Genomic DNA, 19,863 nt, shown 5'->3' with positions numbered 1-19,863 from the left:
GTTATTCATTAAATATTTTTAACCTCATTGCAACCTAAAATAAATTGTAATAGAAGCTCTTTCAAAGGGATTCCTATCAAGATATATTCCAAACCTATTATTGGGTTCAAGTTGTTGGTATTTCTGATTTATCAACCCTTCATCCAAAAGGGGTTTGAATTAAACATCTTAAAATTATATGCCATTCTTGCAAGCCTAATGAATTGACCCATAACTAGACTCCTTTTGTGGCTAGAAGGATAGCAACTCCAAAATACAAGTATCCATTACTAAATGTAGGGTTCCTATAAATGTTACTGTTTTCTTCTCATCTATCATATTAGTACATTTTAGAAATTCTGTGGTATCATTCAGGTATGCAATCAATTGTTCAGCTTCCTTAGACATTCCTGATCAAAAAAACAAAAACGTCATCCAGCTACCTGAGGTAAGGGTTACAAAATTTCTAAAACGTTCTGAAAAAACAAAGTTTTTTCCCCATCCTAACAGGACTAACTTAGCAAAGATGGGAAAACAGGAGGCACCCATGGCCAGCCCCCCAATTGTGCTTATAAAATTCTCCTTGTGGTCCCCTGCAGAGTTCCTAAGCCAGCAGAGAGCAGAAAAAGCAACTTTCTTGATTATAAGTATTTTTTAAACTTTTTATTTTGCATTTTTTGATCTTTTGTGCTTTTTGACTACTGTTTGTGCCTATATTACTGTTTTATTACCTGATTTTCCTGTTTTTCTGAGCGTAAATTGTTGATTGCACTTGTTGGCTAAAGTTTTGCTTAAAAGTAACAAACAGGCTAATACACTCAAGTGTACCAGCCTTTGATAGCAATTTAGTCGAAAACAAAGCATTTACTGTATTTTTTCTGTCTGTGTGCCAAAAAAACTAAAAAAAACAAAAAAATACTTCTGCTTTCCTAAACTTTTCTAGTTAGTTGTTCCACTGATCAGATTTTGCTGATCCCTGGGCTTTGTATTTGGTTCCTGTGTTCCTCCATTTTCTTGTGTGGCCAGAGGTAGTTTCTTTACTCACCAGTGGGAGTGGGGAGTACTGAGCTGCTTGTTTGTCCTCAGAGGAGTGGTTAGAGACAGCAACTAGTAATTCATTGGCCATTTTGGGTCATTTCCTGTTTTTTCCAGCCCCCTGCTATAAAGCATGCTTCGGCGGGCTTTTCTGGCATTAGAGAACTTGGCATAGCTCCTCGTGGTCCCCTGCAGAGTTCCTAAGCCAGCAGAGAGCAGAAAAAGCAACTTTCTTGATTATAAGTATTTTTTAAACTTTTTATTTTGCATTTTTTGAACTTTTGTGCTTTTCGACTACTGTTTGTGCCTATATTACTGTTTTATTACCTGATTTCCCTGTTTTTCTGTGCTTAAATTGTTGATTGCACTTGTTGGCTAAAGTTTTGCTTAAAAGTAACAAACAGGCTAATACACTCAAGTGTACCAGCCATTGATAGCAATTTAGTTGAAAACAAAGCATTTACTGTATTTTTTCTGTGTGCAAAAATAACTAAAAAAAACAAAAAAATACTTCTGCTTTCCTAAACTTTCCTAGTTAGTTGTTCCAGTGATCAGATTTTGCTGATCCCTGGGCTTTGTATTTGGTTCCTGTGTTCCTCCATTTTCTTGTGTGGCCAGAGGTAGTTTCTTTACTCACCAGTGGGAGTGGGGAGTACTGAGCTGCTTGTTTGTCCTCAGAGGAGTGGTTAGAGACAGCAACTAGTAATTCGTTGGCCATTTTGGGTCATTTCCTGTTTTTTCCAGCCCCCTGCTATAAAGCACGCATTAGCGGGCTTTTCTGGCATTAGAGAACTTGGCATAGCTCCTCGTGGTCCCCTGCAGAGTTCCTAAGCCAGCAGAGAGCAGAAAAAGCAACTTTCTTGATTATAAGTATTTTTTAAACTTTTTATTTTGCATTTTTCGATCTTTTGCTCTTTTCGACTACTGTTTGTGCCTATATTACTGTTTTATTACCTGATTTTCCTGTTTTTCTGTGCTTAAATTGTTGATTGCACTTGTTGGCTAAAGTTTTGCTTAAAAGTAACAAACAGGCTAATACACTCAAATGTACCAGCCTTTGATAGCAATTTAGTCGAAAACAAAGCATTTACTGTATTTTTTCTGTCTGTGTGCAAAAAAAACTAAAAAAAAACAAAAAAATACTTCTGCTTTCCTAAACTTTCCTAGCTAGTTGTTCCAGTGATCAGATTTTGCTGATCCCTGGGCTTTGTATTTGGTTCCTGTGTTCCTCCATTTTCTTGTGTGGCCAGAGGTAGTTTCTTTACTCACCAGTGGGAGTGGGGAGTACTGAGCTGTTTGTTTGTCCTCAGAGGAGTGGTTAGAGACAGCAACTAGTAATTCGTTGGCCATTTTGGGTCATTTCCTGTTTTTCCAGCCCCTGCTATAAAGCAGCGTTAAGCTCACTTTAGCGATTTAGCCTTGATTTAGGAGTTGCCACTGTTGCACACAAGAGCAGCGGCGGTTAAACAAGGTTAAACTATTTGGGCTACCTAAATTCCACTCTTCAATTTTTCCCTTAAAACTACCTTCCTCGAACTTTACTGCTGATCTAACCAGCGTATCCTATAAATAAAAAGTTCATCTCTACTTGATTCCCAAGTAGACTATTCTCTATCTGTAAAGCCTAGCACTTGCTTCTACAGTACTTTCACCTTGATAAAGCACTCGTATTATAGATAGTACTCCACCAGCCTAGAACCCACTTCCCCCGGAGTCTTTTGTAAGTTTTTTATCTATTCCTTCTAGCATGTCGAGGGATCAGTTGCTAGTGTCCTCTCCTGCTCAGCTGGTGAACCTGGGAATATTGAGGCAATGTTACAATTGCCTCATGTACACAGACAACCCTCTCCTTCTCCCACAAAACACAAATACATGTGAGAGATGCAACTATACAGCCAAACTGGAGGCCGAGCTCTCTCAACATAAGACTGGCAAGACCAGACAGGAGGAGAAGGGTACCACACACACCACACACCCAGTCTCACATAGCTCTATCAAAACCTCAAATCTTACACATAAACACACAAAGACATACTCGGAGGCTCTGATCAAAAATCTACCAAAATAGCAGAGGCCACCAAAGCAGACACCCAAACAACCACCACCTCAAGACACAACACATGCAACACATAGACCACACAGTCAGTGTGCTAAACGTCACAGCCCTTAAGGCCAAACACAATGCCAGACACACTCATCATTGGTGACTCCATAGTCAGACACACTGACGTCCCGCTCACCAGATTGAGTAAGGAAAAGGTCACAGTAAGCTGCCTGTCGGGCGCTAGAATCCGCCACATAACGCAAGCACTCAGGTCTCTCAACAGCAGGTACAAGTATGACTCAGTCATTGTCCATGCTGGTGTAAACGACCTGAGACATACCTCCTTGGACTACATGAAAAGAGACATTGAGGAGCTCTCTGATTATGTAGCCCAGGCAGGTATGACCCTGACCATGAGCAGTATCCTACCTTCACCAAGAATGATGCCACAATATGAAGATAAGATGATCAGCTTTAATAATTGGCTTAAACTCTGGTGTCATTCAAAGGGATCCAATGTCTGTCTGCCTGGGATGACATGCTGGACAAGCCATGCTGCTTATGGGACGGCTTGCACCTGTCACCCCTAGGCTTCCGGATATTGGCAAAGGCTCTTGCCACCCCTATAGTGCCTTTTTTAGGCAAGGCTCAAATTCTAAACCTACCACCCTAGAACACAAAAAAGGAAAAAAACTAAGGGTAATGCTGCTCAATGCCAGAAGTCTCAACCTCAAGATGCATGCACTCGAGGCCCTTCTCAGTATGGAGAACATCGATGTCTGTGCTGTGACTGAAACCTGGTTCAAGGCTCCTGAGAGCACCCCAGCACTATCAGGTTTTACCTCATACCATGTGTTCCGGCCCCAAAATCCGGACAACACCAAGAAAGGAGGGGGGGTGTCCATATTCATCAAGGACACCTATACCTCAAGGTTGGTGGCAACGCACGATGCATCAGAGACCATCCAGGTGCAATTAACCATAGGCAAAACTGCTCTGCAATTTGTAGCATGTTACAGGCCACCCTCTCAAACTCAGGAAACTCACATAGCCTTCCTGAAAACACTGGAGGGGATAAATGTATCTCCAAACACCATCATACTAGGTGACTTCAACTACCCTAATATAAACTGGGATCACTACTCAAGCCCAAACACTCTAGCCCAAAGATTCCTGGAGTTCATAAACTCAAATGCCATGGAACAACTAGTCACCATCCACACAAGAGGTGAAAACATACTTGACCTCATCATCACGAACATGGGATCACAATGTTCAACACCGGAAGTATACCCCTCACTGGTGAGATCAGATCATAAACTAATCTCACTGGAGGTCCTCATCCCGCCCCCACCTGAGATAAAAAAAGACCACAGTGAAAAACTTCTCAAAAGCCGACTTCACACTTCTAAAGACTAGTGTGGTCTCCTTTAAGGCCCCCGAGCCGGCGGTAAACTTTACCCAAGCCACTGAATCACTTACAAACGCCTTCTACCAGCACCTACAGGACTGCATGGATCAGGCAATCCCAAACAAAACAAAGACTCTTTGTACCAAAGGCAAGCATCCAGTCTGGTGGACCCCAGCCATAAACAAGCTCTACAACAAAAGGAGGAAGCTACTACAAGATAGAGCAAAATCCTTAAAAGGTAAGACACCTTTGATCACTATAAGTAAAAAACTAAGAGCTCTCATAAAATCATCCAAGGCAAATTTTGAGAGAAAAATCACTAAGGACTCAAAAGACAATCATAAGGCCTTCTTTAGCTATGTTAGAAACCTGGGAGGAAACTCCCAGATATGCTCAGAATTAGTTCAAAATGATGTGAAAATTACTGAACCTACAGACATTGCCAATATACTGGCTGACAGGTTCAGTGCAAACTCTCCCCTCCCCAAAAGGAGAGATATCTCTACCAGAGGATTGTACCCCCCCAAACATCTCTAACGCCCAGGTGAGAACTGCTCTCTCTAAGGTGAAAAACACAGCATCCATGGGACTGGATGGTGTCCCCGGCTGTGTGCTCCATGAACTCAATGAGGAATTAAACCCACAGTTAGGACAGTTGTTTAATCTTAGCCTCACCTCAGGATACGTACCGAGGAGTGGCGCACGGCAACTGTGGTCCCACTTCACAAAGGCGGTGCCTCCACCGACCCTGGAAATTACCGTCCCATCAGCTTGACAAGCCTGATCTGCAAAGCCATGGAGAGGATCATAATGGAACTCATAAATAAAGACATAGGGAACTTGCAGACTTTGGATCCAACCCAGTTTGGCTTTGTCAAAGGCAGATCATGCCTTTTAAACTTGGTCGACTTTTTTGAAACAGTCACCAAGGCTATTGATGAGGGAAAGGCAGTCCATACAGCCTACCTCGACCTGGCAAAGGCTTTCGACACAATACCCCACTCAGGTATCATCGAAAAACTCATCAGCTTAAATGTAAACCCATACATCACAAGATGGGTTGCAAACTGGCTAAGTGACAGAACCCACAGGGTCAGAGTTGCTGGCGCCATGTCAGACTCAAAGCCTGTCACAAGTGGGGTCCCACAGGGCACAGTCCTGGGCCCACTCTTGTTCGGCATCTACTTTTCTGAAGTACAAGCAAACACAGGAGGGGTATGGCTGACAAAGTTTGCAGATGACTGCAAACTGGGTGCCATAGTCGAAAACACATCTGACACAGATATCCTTCAGAAGGGTCTCAAAGAAACGGATAACTAGTGCCAGAGCCATGGCCTAAAGTTAAACACCAAGAAATGCATAGTCATACCCTTCGGGAAAAACAAGGTTACCCCTAGCTACCATATAGGTGGCAATCCACTGAGCACAGACGAAGTTATCAGAGATCTGGGGACTCAGGTTGACAGTAACCTATCGTTTGACACTCACATTGCTAAAGTAGTTAGGAAGACCTTCTACATTGCCCACCTGATCATGAAGGGATTCACATCTAGATCAAGGGAGGTCATCGTCCCCCTGTATTCATCACTCATCAGACCAATGATTGAGTACAATGCTCCATTCGGAATGTATCTGAACCGACACCTGCAGCAGCTGGAAAGGCCCCAAAAGTTCCTCACCAAAAGGATAAAGGGTCTCAAAAATATGTCTTATGCTGCCTGACTGAAAGAACTTCAGCTCTATTCAGTCACATACTGCTCAGAGGTGACCTGTGCCTGACATACAAGGCCATGTCAAACCCAGATTTGATGAACATGCTTCACCTCAAAAATCTAGATCCCTCAGAACTACAAGGGCGGAGACTTAAACCTTGACACGGTCATTAATAGGACATGCTGGAGGGACAGATTCATCACCCAAAGACTCCCTATGCTGTGGAACAAAATCCCGGTACATGTGAGGCAGAGCACCTCGCTGGCCATGTTCAAGAGAAATCTTGACCAATGGATGGGAGATCGCAGATATACCCCAGGGATTACCTCAGTGTCTCTGCTTGACAGAGGCACAGCAAAACAATGGGCATAGTTTTCTTCAAACTAAAGGGGTGGCGAAAGCCACAAAAACTCTGGGCTAGGCTTATAAATGCCCTCGGGCAGATAGCCTAGTACGAACCTATGAACCTATGAACCTAAGAAAACAATTATTATCTAATACCAATTCTAAAAAAACTCAAAAGGAGAACAATGTCCTGATTGGATAAAAATTGCAAATAATTTATTATTTCACTAAAATAATTCAATCTGTTCCATGTGGGAATTTGTGGGATACAAGTAAAAAGGCTCATACTGTCAGTAGTGACAAAAATCAAATCAGGATTCCACAAGTCATACTTCAACCTCCATAAAAAAATCCTAAGAATTCATAAGCATATGGTATTCCATTAAAAACAGGTTTCAACATCCTATCAATAAATTTGGCCAAGGGGTTGGCTTTAGAATTATAGGCCACCACTACAAGTCTAAAAGTTTGAGGCTGTATACTCTTATGGATTTTAGGAAGTCCAAATATCATAAGGATAATGGGAAGTTCAATATGCAAATAAAAATAGAAGTTCTGGGAAACAGACCCTTGCATAAAGCAATCCTAAAAACAAATTGATACACTAGTTTGCAATGTTGACTTGATTCTTTGAAACCTGAGAATATGTATCATAATCCTGCAGCATATTAAAATAGTGTTAGACTAATCTAAAGCATTAAAAATGATGGTACTGCCACCTTTATCCAGTTTCATGATACAAACAGATTTATTTGATTTTAATTCATCCAATAATGTTTTTTTTCTTTCTTTGAAACAATGTAAAAAACAGTTTTGGTGTTTTTCTTACTCACTTTATAAAAATCAGCTTCACATACTTTTCAAAAGTTTGAACTAAAGAGTGCGTATTAGGATTAAGCAAGTCTTCTCTCTTAAACTCGGTCAGGTCAGAAGTCCCTTTGCTATCAGAAAATTGAATGACCAGATTAAGCTTCCTAGTAAACATATATACTTCAGTAAGATCATCTACAACATTACATTTTTTATAAGGTACGAATTTAAACACTTTCTCAAAAAGTTTAAAATGATCAAGTTTCTCAACAACATCACTGTCATGGAAAATGTTGTAACCTTTATACCTTAAATGGATCCCACCATGTAGAATTTCCCAAGGTTCATTCAAACTAATGGTCATTTCAGGTATTAAGTTCTCTTTTTCCCCCTCCCATTCCTTTTTGTTCCTGTTCATTTTGTTTCACTCTGGAAAGCCTCTAGTGTTGTCATAGTGGTAATTTACCTGAAAACTAGAGGGCTTTACCCCCTCAACCAACCGTTCTGACCTTCTCAAAGTCGGAAATTCTGTCAAATACTCAATCACAACTTGTTTCTAAGGAGGAACCTTGGCTGGACTTGTCATTTTATCATTGTAAAACACCCGAAGAGGGGAATGGGTTTGAAAAACCCATTCTACCAACCCTCTAAGCAGTGTTGATTTCATATTCTTTCACATCTCTAAGAATCTTTTTTTTTGTTGTTGTTATTTTCATTGCTTTCATTCCTTTTTAATCTCACATAATCTGCAAATTTTTTCGAAAAACTTTGAAATAATTATTTTCATACATTTTAAAAAGCAGATCATTATTAATCTTATAATAAAACATTGACCTCTGATAAAAGATCCTTAATCAAATTCCTGTTTTACGTAATCATTAGTTCCATAACCTCAAAGCCAAACCGATCCTGTATAAGAACAAGTTCTTTAAAATAAATAACTTCATTAGTAATGACTTTTAAATTAAATAACCACCAGAATATTTAATAAAAAAGTTATAATCAGAACCACATCTACAAACATATTGAAGAGATACACATTTAGAACTCAGAGGTACCAGTGCTAATGGAAGGTTGTATTGAGGCAGAACTAGTCAATCACTACAACATTTAAATGCTGGAAGAAATATAATCAGTACTAAAATATCCAACTGCAATTTCTCTTGGAGTAATACAGATACTAAGTAATATAAATACCAACCTTAAAATGATTTACAGAGAATTCATGAGCAAAACTGCATCTTGATTGCAGAGCTAATTATAAACTAAAAAATGCACATGTCAAAAAAGGGTAAATGCAAGACATTTTAATTATATAAAGAATCATTGGTCTACCCTAGTTTAGAAATGACAAAAAAAAAAAAACTCAGAAATAATACCCAATATTGCAACATGCTTATCTGTAATGGCTTTACCCTCTAAAAACTATTAGGATACACTGTATCTAATATCCTTTCTGATGAATTCAGCACCAACATGTTCCCTCTGACACCTCCCAATGTTCCAGAACAAATTATTTGGCAAATCGCCACCCCCCCCACACACACACCCAGTGTTATTACCTCTGAGCAGATACCAAAAGAAATGTATAAGTACAGAAACACCAGTTTTATTGGTCCAGATAAAATATGGGCGTATTACTTTGTCAGGATGAAACAAATCTTGCCAGATATCCTTAAATTATTCAAATAAAGCATCTCCTATGGCTATGTACCAGGGGTTTGGAGAGTTACATTAGAAGTTCTCCTCCATAATGGAGGGCCTATCATAGACCCTAACAGCTATAAACCTATCAACTTCACCAGTACCATTAGAAAGGTGATGGGAAATATCATCATGGACCTCATAAACAGGGACATGTGGAACCTACATTCCCTAGATACTAATCAGTTTGGCTTTGCAATAGGTTGATCATGCCTGTTAATCCTGCCTGTCTTCTTTACAAGAATCAAAGAAGCATTAAGTGAGGTTAATTCTAGGCAAACTGCCAACATCAATTTAACCAAAATATTTAATATTATGTCCCACTCTCACATCATTGAATCAGTAGTCAAAACAAATATAAATCCCTATGTAACCTCTTAGTTTGTCAACTGACTCACTGATACACACTGACTCAATGGCACACTCTCCTCAAAGAGACATGGGATACATTCTGTATGGTTTCTAGTTCTCTGTCATCAAATCTGACATTAAATCCCTCTGTCAGCCTGGGACTGTCATCAAATATAGGCTTGAGACAACATCAACTCCAATAAAAACACTCAGACCCTCCATGAGGATCTAATTCAGAAACATTTGCAGTGCTGGTGTTACAGCCCAGATTTGAATACCAATAAATACAACATTGTACATTTAAAGAAAGAGGAGCACTCATACATCTGACATGTAAATGACACCCCTTTAGACAATGATATTAGTGATCTAGACAGTTTCAAGGATGAATAACTCTTTCTGACTACCACATATCTACTCCCATTAGAACATACTTCCATCTCACAAAAATGCTGAACAAAGTAATCTCATTTTGACCAAAAGAGCACATCATTTCTCTCTATGCCTCTATAATCAGCTCAGTACTAGAGTACAATCTCATCTTTGATATTTACTGTCCAAACACCTAAATCTGAAAAAAAAGGAAGCAATTCATCACTGCAAAAAATGGTTTATGAGGTCCCTATATTAGTCACTGCATCAAGAAACAGTTTCTCTTCTCTGTTTCCTTTAGTCACCTGCAGGATGATCTATGTTTGGCCATCAAGTTTGAAAACTGACCCAATCCTGTTTGTTCTACACAAACTGGTAGCAACACAAATGCAATATCAAGAACCCCAAGTCTATACTGCAATATAAATAAGACTTGTTGTAATGAAAGATATCATCCCTAAGGAATTATCTGTTTCTAGATCAAGCTCCAATTTCCCATAAAACAAATCAGGTCTTTTGTTATATTCATAACAGACGAGAAGCTACAAATTTAACTATGGACAATGGGAGTAACTAGTTGGAGGTACCACTGTGATTTCAGTCACTACTTGGTTTTGAAAGGCTTAACCTGTCTGTTCCATAGCAGCAGCCTGTGAACCCATGAATCTACACTATTTTAATAGACTGAACAACTTGACATAAGGGACTGAAGCTTTGCATAGTAGTGCAAGAAATCTTAAGCTCTAGTAGGTAAAACAGTTTGTAAACCCAGTTCTATAACTTGTGGCTCATCCACACAGAAAAATACTATTTCTATTTGAGAAAGGTAGTAGATGAAGAATTGAAAAGGCTGGGAAACAATGAACATTACTGAAAAATGCAACAGGATCATCACCATTAGTGCTACATTTCGTTAAACTGCATACTTAAAGAAACCAGATGATGTAAGGGGCATAGGCATATGTAGTAAGCAATACCATGCAAAGAAAAAAAATGTATACCAATAGTTATATGGAATTACAAGGGAACTAAGCAGAGCATGCATTTCTGAACAAACATGATTTAAGATCAGTGAGTCAGTAATTAGAACTGAATCCAGAGAATAAATATATTACAAAAAAAATCATATGGGGAATTCAATAAAGCCAACATAATAATTTTGGCCATGTGTGGTGCAGCTCAATGTGCACATGGACACAAAAAGTTTTAGATTCTGTAAACTCCATGTAGAGGGGTGCACTCGTGCACAAACATGGAAACTTTTGTGGCATGCAAATTACAGCATACGTAGCTGAATTTTATGCTAATGAAGCAAATCAGCATGGTGGAGTGATTCAACAACCTCTAAAACAACTGTGTAGGCTCTGTTTGTTTTGGTCGTGTATTCCAAAACATTCCAAATACAGCCACAGAAAGGAGTCTACACAGAAACAAGAGCAAGTAAAAGCTCTTACATTCATACAGAACTGACCTTAACATGTAACCCCACACATATTATTACCTAATTACACATTGTCGATGCTGGAAAATCAGAGTAACAAATATAAAAAAACCTTTTTAAGTGCCATGACATTTTTGCAGCTTCACTCCCCACCCGCAGATTAAGAATATACTAATAGTAATGCAGACTGCTAAAATGTTTAAATGTCCTGAAACAGACTGTTGTACTGTAATGTAAGCATATGCATTATATAGCTGATGGATTACAGTCCCATTTTATTAAAACATATATTCCTCTGTTCAGATATATAGGCAAAGTAATACCCTCCCTTGTGTTTCCAACATTGGGCTTGTGTGCAGTTTCCCAGCCTACACGGTTGCTAACCATGTAGATTTCAGGCTGTCAGCATAGTGAAGATACAAATGATGTCAAAACTCATTAGAATTGTTGAAGGGATATTCTCTTCATGTAGATACGTCCACAGTGTTCATGTTGAAATCATGGCTACAGTGAATGCTGACATGGGGCGGGGTGTCAGATTACACTTGCAGAGGTGAACATGTAAGGCTGTGAAGGGTGAAAGTGCATGTAAGCACTGCACAGTTCCCAAGCTCTGTGTTATCCTCATTATTTGGTTGTTAAAATGTGTGGTTTTTGTCTGGTTTAATTATTATTATTATTATTATTATTATTATTATTATTTTTGCCATTGTTTGCACAATATGGCACTTAGAGCAGCCATGACAAATGGAGGAAATAATAGCAGATTTCTCTGGGTTGTTATGTAGCTATTCCTGTGGCAGCACATGTACGTGTCTGGGCTGGAATATAGATCGTCCTGGGTTTGACAACAGGATGTGCAACCTTTCCTTCAGTTTCTATGGTCCATGTTTGCACAATATAATGAGAAGGGAGGAAACAAATATCATTTGTGCCTATGCTTACCTTATGTATGTGAAGAGTTGTGCAGAGGTGTACATAGTGCACTAATGAGCAGGCAACAGGTGTGTTTAATAGATGCCAGTTATACAATAAGCAGGTGAATTGCATGTTAATCAACCAATCCAACATGGTGGAGCTATTCAACAATGTATAAAGCCTCCATTCTGTTTTTTCCTCAATCCCTCAATACCACTGGAGTAGAGGCAAGGACATTTTAACTGAGACCCAAATGCTAGGGGCTGCTGCAGGTATTCTATATCTGTATGTGCTACAGACTGAAGCCTGAGCTGTTGGTGCTGCTGACAATAGGCCAAGGCCAAAAAGGAGAACAGTGCTCAGGCCCAAGGTAATTTTCCGGGTGCAGCATAAGTTGAAGATTGCAGAGCATTACAGGGTGGACAGGAGCACATTACAAGAACTCTGTGAACTTTGCCACCCTCATGTCAGAGCCAGAGCCAACCAAGGAGAACTCATCCCAGTGGAAACTAATGGATGTGTAGCCCTTAGAATATTAGCTACTGGTACTTTTCAAAGACAAAATGGGGGCATGATGGGTGTGTCACAGTGATCAGACTCCAGGATTCTCCAGCAGTTTCTGGAGGCTATACTCATACGTGCCAGTGAGCAAATATTTTTCCCATAGTTCTGAAGAGGGGGCCAGCAATATGGAATTGTTTCACTGTGTGGCACACTACCCTGAAGTACTGGGTGCCATAGATTGCACTAATGTACACATTAAGGCACCAGATGGTGAGCAGAGTAGAATCTACATTAACAGCAAGGGATACCACTCCATCAAATGCTAGGTCTTGTGTAATGCCCAGGGAATTATCTTGAATGTGTGTGCTGGCAACCCTGGCAGTTATCATCACTCCCATATCTGGCACACATCACAGCTGTATCAGACATTTGCTATGGGAGACATCCCACAAGGCCATTTACTCTGGGATGCTGGCTATGCCCTGGAAATGTGGCTGATGACATCCATCTAAAGTGCACACGCACTCATGGAAAAATGCCATAATGAGGCACATGCTCAAACTAGAAACATCATAGAGCATGTGATTGGGAATCTGAAGTCAAGACTCTGGTGCCTAGATATAGCCATTGGAGCCCTGCGGTATAATCCACTCACATATACAAATATTGACAGTATGTGCTATGCTCCACAATTTGATCCTGTGGAAACAGCTGCAGCAGGATCAGTAAGGGGAAGGGACACACATTCCCCCCACCAATGCCTAGGTCACCACAGCCACAGTCAGAGGTGGGCTCAGAGGGGGAACCACTAGCTGCTGTCCCTGTAGGTAGACATAGGCATACTCAGGATTCCCTTGCTTTGGATAAGAGAAAATGCATAGCATATTTACTGACCACCTAGGGACATAGTACATTTCTCCTACTCACATACATATAGTAAAATTGATGCCAGGCAACTCACACAACTTTACCTCCCCATGTCTTGGCTGTGTACTGCTTTCATCAGACAGAGTCAGCTAACTAAAGGTGTGTGAACCGCTGCATTTGCAAGGTAGGTCCTGAACCTAGAGTGTATTCTTTAATAATATTATGGCATATCCTTGCATTTCCTAACTTTGTGCAGTAAGCAAGTAAATATTTATTTGTTTATTTATTTTGCATTTGGTTACCGAAAGTCCAACTGGACACAGGTCCTTTTTCAGCAGAGGCCCAGGGAGAAAAGCTCCATATTTATGAAACAGTACATAGGAAAACTGCACAACAATATACATTCTCTTGAAGGATATACATGAATTATACACAACTGCTAATTCAAGCAATTCACAGTTCTTGATAAGCATACACAAATGCTAATACATACAATTTAACAATTCTGGTGTATTGTGATACAGACGAATGGGAAGTTTTGAAATGTACATACTTAAGAAGGGTATGAGAGATGTAGAACAACACATAATTTATCATTTACAGAGAGATGTAGAACAGTTCCAATATAAAATGTAAAAAATCAGACTTAAGGCATTAGATGAACACTGCTTGTTTACACAAGGGAGTAGTGTCACCTTGAGTATGTAAATGTTAAGAGTGGTGATATAGAATGAGAACCATCTGTTTACACCATGGTAAGTTCACTGCTGAGTTGTGGAAAAGAGGGGGAATATCGGATTAGCTAGGACTAATGTAAGAGCAGAGCCATGCATTGGCTAGGTGAGCGATTAGTATTTTCTTATTGTGTGACGGAGGATGTAGTTGCTATTTTAGAGGGCATAGTATTACATTTTCTGGTTATGTAATTTGAGAAGAGAGATGCCCCAGCTGTATTATTGACTTTTGTTACATCAAGTAGGAGCTTATTATTGGAGCGAAGATCCCTATTATTGGTGTAGGGAAGTTGTAGATACTGTAGATCTGGCATTTTCTCAGGGTGGTATAGAATTTTATGGGCTAGTGCAAGTTGTAGGAGAAGCTGAGGTAATTCAAGCCAGTGTAACTGTTTTAGGGCTAGGCACTGGTGTGATCTATAAGGAGAATCAGTTGTGAACCTGGCAATTTTATTGTACCAGGACTCCAGTTTTGCTGTGTTGGTCTTTCTAAGTTTAGTGATGAGTGTAGAATTATAGGGAAGTGCTGAGATGAGGTGGGTTTGGGCAGTTGTGGCTTTTGTGTTTTTTTGTGAGAAATTGTTTATTTCTGTGTAACACACTCAATTTTTTTGTGAACCTTCTTTGTGGTAAGGGAAATGTGGATATCAAATTTCATGTTACAGTCAGTTTCTACCCCTAATAGTTTTGTATGAGTGAAACGGGATATAGTAGTATTATTTTGGGGTATGATATTAAATGGGAGTGTAGGTGATGTGTTTCATGTAGGTTGGAAGAGCAGTAGCTTAGTTTTATTAGGGTTCAGTATTAGTTGTGAGTCATGCTCCGACAGAAAGAAAGGAGGCTTGTGTTTGTGAATGGAGCTGCAGAAGGGACGAAGCAGCACATATGAGTGGATGACTGAAGCATAAACTGAAGAAGTACGAAGGCTGTTGGTAAAAACAGAGAACAGTAGAGATTCAACGATGGAGCCTTGGGGAACTCCTAGGGTAACAGGTAGTAGGTGGGAGAGTTCCAGCTGTCATTTCACTGTCTGCTGTTGACCTATTAGATAGCTTTATAACCAGGCAATGGAGGGTACACTGAAATTCAGCTCAGATAAAACATTAATAAGTTTATTGTGAGAGACCATGTCGAAGGTCTTTGGAAGGTCAAGAAAGATTGCAGAGACAAATTTCTCATTATGTCTGTGGTTATTTACTGTATTGGTGAAAGATATTAGAGCAGTAGTAATGCTATGAAAAGACCGGAAGCTGTGTTGTGTATTTAACAGAAGTTTGTAAGTGTTTAAGTATTCCATGATTTGAGTATGTATACATCTCTCCAGTATTTTAGAAAGAGGAAAAGAATGGCAGTGGGGTGATAATTGGTCAGTTCTTTTGAATCACCCCCTTTATGGAGTGGAATAATATGGGAAATTTTCCAGATGTCAGGGTCTAGGTTTTTCGACATGGATCGGTTAATGAGAATGGCTACTGGGTAGGCAATTGCATCTGCAGCGATTTTTAGAAATTCTGCTGTTAGTTTATCTGTGGCTAATGTTGTGGGTTTGCTAATTTTTATATTATGTGGTTTGGGTGGTTCCTGGGAGGGTTGTGAATGCTGAGGGCTAGATAAGGCTAGAACGGATTCTATAAAATATTTAGTGAATTGGGTGGCTATATTCTCTGAAGAATTTGTAGTGGTTGGGGAGGGTGCACTTGATTTACCTAGGAGAATGTTATTAATGGCTGTCCAGAACTTTTGAGGGTTGTTTTGCTGTTTTATTTCTATATTGTGGTAGTAGTTAATTTGGTCTAATTTGACCATTTTGTTTACTTATTTTGGGGGATATGTACAGAAAGTATGTTAACCTGTGAGACCGGACACTTATTTTACTTATATTTGCCCATTAATAATTTGTAGGCCTCAGGCATGAAAGATTCATACAGTCAAACATCTGAAGAATACTGATGATCCCTGCATGGCCTCAGTTTAGCACATACCTTTATACTGGTAACTCACTAAAGACAAGGAGTTAGAAAGTGATGATACACATTGTAGTTTTAGACTTTAGACATGTTTGTGTCATAACAGTAACTGAGCTTTGTCCCCCCCCAGAAGAAGAGTGTATCCTTGTTTCTACCATAACAGTAACTCAGCTATACTACCCCCAAAAGAACAGTATATGCGTGTTTGTGCCATACAACCTGGAATTAATTTATTGGCAACTGCATATCATATTATTCCCAGTTAAAATCCTCTCATGTGTTAAGGCCAATAGTATGGAATAGCTTACACACTGCAGGCATTAGATAACTGAAAAATGACCAAGAAACACAAGAAGGTAAGACAGGGCTGCATAATTTTAAGCATAAGTATGACAGGTTGTGTGATCACTAACTGCTCTATGTCCAAATATAATAAAGAGAATTAAATGTACAAATCACAGCTGATGGTTTGATAGCAGTGTACCTTCTGATGCAGTTGGTGGTGTGAAGAATGACTTCATTTCATTGATGCAAAAGCTGTTTGTGTGGTAAGGAGGTCTAAGGCACCACTCCTTTTTTCTGAAGCTGTACTGGTGTGACAGTTCAAATCCTAACACAGGTAGAAATTTATGATGTGCACTATCAATTTTTACTGTAATTTTACAGATTTTAAGTATGTGTTCCTTAGTTTTATTCTCTTTTCCCTTTGTCTTCTTTTACTTTCACTTTTGTGTGATGTACTGCATCCAAAAAACTGTTTGGTTAAGCTTATCTTGTTTGCACAAAGTGCAATATTGTGGAACCAGGGAAAACTCGATGCCTAGAAAGCAGAAACCCAAAAATAGAAAACAGATAAATCAATTAATGCTGTTAGCCATCGCAAAAGCTGGCCTGGAGTACAGATGGGACTGTGATATAGTAGTATGTATATATCACATAATAGTAACTGTGAAACATTAGCAATGTAGCTCACATTTGCTCACTGCTTCCCTATATACAAACAGGCCTATCAAGCATGCATGTACACTTTGTTAACCATCCCGCAATTCCAATGCTGGTTGCACTATGTAATTGTACATATGACATTTTATTATTGTTGTTTATTGTCCATTTCCTTTGTATGATATAAAACTACATGTGGAAACATTGCAAACTAAGAGCACAATCTAACTATATGTCATATATTTACAATACACACATTCCCCCTCCCCACAACCACCCCAGACAAGTACTACAACCCTATGGATCTCATTACTTTTTCCACACATATATCAACCACAATACAAAGTATTATAGGTAAGGAGGTCTAAGGCACCACTCCTTTTTTCTGAAGCTGTACTGGTGTGACAGTTCAAATCCTAACACAGGTAGAAATTTATGATGTGCACTATCAATTTTTACTGTAATTTTACAGATTTATGTATGTGTTCCTTAGTTTTATTCTCTTTTCCCTTTGTCTTCTTTTAATTTCACTTTTGTGTGATGTACTGCATCCAAAAAACTGTTTGGCTAAGCTTATCTTGTTTGCACAAAGTGCAATATTGTGGAACCAGGGAAAACTCGATGCCTAGAAAGCAGAAACCCCAAAATAGAAAACAGATAAATCAATTAATGCTCTTAGCCATCGCAAAAGCTGGCCTGGAGTACAGATGGGACTGTGGTATAGTAGTATGTATATATCACATAATAGTAACTGTGAAACATTAGCAATGTAGCTCACATTTGCTCACTGCTTCTCTATATACAAACAGGCCTATCAAGCATGCATGTACACTTTGTTAACCATCCCGCAATTCCAATGCTGGTTGCACTATGTAATTGTACATATGACATTTTATTATTGTTGTTTATTGTCCATTTCCTTTGTATGATATAAAACTACATGTGGAAACATTGCAAACTAAGAGCACAATCTAACTATATGTCATATATTTACAATACACACATTCCCCCTCCCCACAACCACCCCAGACAAGTACTACAACCCTATGGATCTCATTACTTTTTCCACACATGTATCAACCACAATACAAAGTATTATATATAATGTGTGCGCACTCTTGGACAGGGCCACTTGGTGGTGCTCACTGCCTTGCTCTGCTGATGTCATCTATTATAACTTCACTTGAAGTATGTATCCCACAGTTACTGTTCCAGTGATATAGGTTGTCAGTGTTTTGAGATCGTATAAGCTTACACATCCATTTCATGCAAGTCTGTCAACCTCTTGTCTCCCATATGGCCTGCCAATATCTTCTACTATAACTTCACCTGCAGTCCTGTCAAAATCAGACTTGTGTTGTGGTGCATGCATTAAGTACTGTGCTCAGTAGTCTGTGCCCTTAGGTAGGGGTACTATTCTGACTGCAGTCAACTGTGTGTGTGTGTGTGTGTGTGTGTGTGTGTGTGTGTGTGTGTGTGTGTGTGTGTGTGTGTGTGTGTGTGTGTGTGTGTGTCTAGACAGAAAAGCAGATGTGTGTATCCCGCAGTTACTTCTCCAATGGCAAACCATGCCTTTTTTGAGACTTGCACAAGCCTACACATCTGTTTCATGCAGGCCGTCTAACCTCTTGTCTCCAACATGGCCTGCTGATGTCATCTAATATAAGTTCACCTGCAGTCCTGTGCAAATTAGACTTGTGTCATGGTGCTTGCATTAATTTCTGTATTCTGTAGTGTGTGTACTTAGAGAGGCAGGGGTTCTATTCTCAATGCAGTCAAGTGTATGTGTGTGTGAAAGCTGTTGCTAGACTTTACATTGAGCCTTTTACAGCAGTTGTGGGACACTGTTATCTTGTCCTCAGCAGGCACTGCTGATGTCATCATCTATAAAGTGTTGTCTGGCACTCTACAAGTCAGAATTGAGCTTTGGCACTTACATTAAGTACTGCAGTCTGTGGTCTGTGTACTTAGATATGTAGGGGTTCTATTCTTGCTGCAGTCAAGAACGGGGTGGTGTGTGTGTGTGTGTGTGTGTGTGTGTGTGTGTGTGTGTGTGTGTGTGTGTGTGTGTGTGTGTGTGTGTGTGTGTGTGTGTGAATGTGTGTGTGTGTGTGAGTTTTTGCTGGACTTTACAGTGAGCCTTTTACAGTGGCCTGTGGGACACTGTTATCTTGTCCTCAACAGATACTGCTGATGTCATCATCTATAAAGTGTTAACAGACACACTCCAAGTCAGACTTGAGCTGTGGCACTTGCAATAAATAATGTGTTCTGCAATCTGTGTACTTAGGTAGGGGGTTTATTCTCACTGCAGTGAAATGGGGGTGAAGTGTGTGTGTGCTGTTGATGGACTTTACAGTGATCCTTTTACAGCAGCATATGGGACACTATCTTGTCCTCAACAGACACTGCTGATGTCATCATATATAAAGTATTATCTGGCACACTTCAAGTCATATTTGAGCTGTGCCACTTGCTTTAAGTATTGTCTACTGTAGATTGTGTACTTAGACAGGTAGAGAGTCTCTTCTCGCTCCAGTCAAATGGAAGGTGTGGGTGAGTGTGTGTGTGTGTGTGTGTGTGTGTGTGTGTGTGTGTGTGTGTGTGTGTGTGTGTGTGTGTGTGTGTGTGTGTGTGTGTGTGTGTGTGTGTGTGTGTGTGTGTGTGTATGTGTGTGTGTGTGTGTGTGTGAGAGATCTGCTGCTGGACATTACAGATAGCCT

This window comes from Protopterus annectens, chromosome 2.part1, assembly GCF_019279795.1.
Source record: "Protopterus annectens isolate FY-2018-M chromosome 2.part1, PAN1.0, whole genome shotgun sequence".
In the NCBI taxonomy this organism is placed as follows: domain Eukaryota; kingdom Metazoa; phylum Chordata; order Ceratodontiformes; family Protopteridae; genus Protopterus; species Protopterus annectens.
This window is presented reverse-complemented; position numbering follows the sequence as displayed.